Source organism: Hypanus sabinus, chromosome 5 (assembly GCF_030144855.1).
Source record: "Hypanus sabinus isolate sHypSab1 chromosome 5, sHypSab1.hap1, whole genome shotgun sequence".
Classification (NCBI taxonomy): Eukaryota; Metazoa; Chordata; class Chondrichthyes; order Myliobatiformes; family Dasyatidae; genus Hypanus; species Hypanus sabinus.
In genome coordinates, this window is record NC_082710.1 from 167,322,735 (window position 1) to 167,324,060 (window position 1,326).

Consider the following 1,326-nt stretch of genomic DNA (forward strand, 5'->3'; position numbering starts at 1 on the left):
TAGTCTCCTTACCTTTCAGGAAAGACATACTGGCTTCGGAGGCGGTGCAGAAGAGTTTCGTCAGGTTGATTCTGAAGATGATGGGGTGGGGGTTGGGGTGGATTTAGCCTACGAGGAGAAGTTGAGTCACCTGGGACAGTACACACTGGAATTCCCACTGAATGAGAGGGGATCTCACAGAAACACAAAATCACGGAAGGGAAAGAAGCAAGAAAATTGTTTCCACTGGTAGAAGGGATTAGAACTGGAGTACATAACCTTAGATTTGGAGGAATCGAACTAGGATGGAGATGAGGGGAAACTGCTTTTCCCAGATGGTAGAGAATCTGTGGAACTCTTTGCTCAGAGAAGCAGTAGAGGCCAGCTCATTAAATACACTCACGGGACATTTTATTCCACCGGACTGTGATCTTCTGCTGCTGAGCCCATCCACTTCAAGGTTTGATCTGTTCTGCATTCGGAGATGCTCTTCCGCACAACACTATCGTAACACACGGTCACTTAACTGACAGCCTGAACCGGTCTGGCCTCTCTCACTAACAATGTGTATTCACCCACAGAATTGTCGCTCCCTGGCTATTTGTTTTTGTTTCCGCAGCATTCTCTGTAAACTCTGCAGACGGTTGGGAGTGAAAATCCCAGCAGATCACCAGTTCCTGAGATATTCAAACCACACCAACAATCATTCCTTGGTTAAAGGTCACTTAGATCCCCTTTCATCCCAGTTCTGATGTTTCATCTGAACAACGATGGAACCTCATGCTTTTGTGCATCGAGTTCCCGCCGTGACTGGCTGAATCAATGTGCGGGCGTACCTATTAAAGTGGCCACTGAGTATATATATTTAAGACGCTGTTAGATTGTTGCTTAGCAGAGAAATTCGGGGGGAAATCTAGGGAAACAGCAGGTAAGTGGACCAAAGTCCATGGCCAAATCAGCCCTGATGTTATTGAATGAGGGAGCAGGCTTGATGGGCCTATTCCGGCTCTGATTTCGTATTCTGAAGCAGTTTTACTGCGGTCAGCACAGTAGTGTAGCAATTAGTGCAATGCTGTACAGCGCCAGCAATGGGAAGATGGGGATTCAGTTCCTGCCACTGTCTGGGAGGAGGTCGTATGTTCTCCCCGTGACAACATGGGACATCTCTGGTTTCCTCCCACACAAGGCGTTTGGGTTAATGGGTTGTGGGCATGCTGTGTTGGTGATACTCGCGGGCTACAACGTAAACGATGCACTGGACAGTCACTTTCAGTGTGTTGATCCTTACCCGTCCGAGACGGGGGCTACTCACCGTGTCCGCAGGCTGGCTCCCGTCCACGGTCTCTG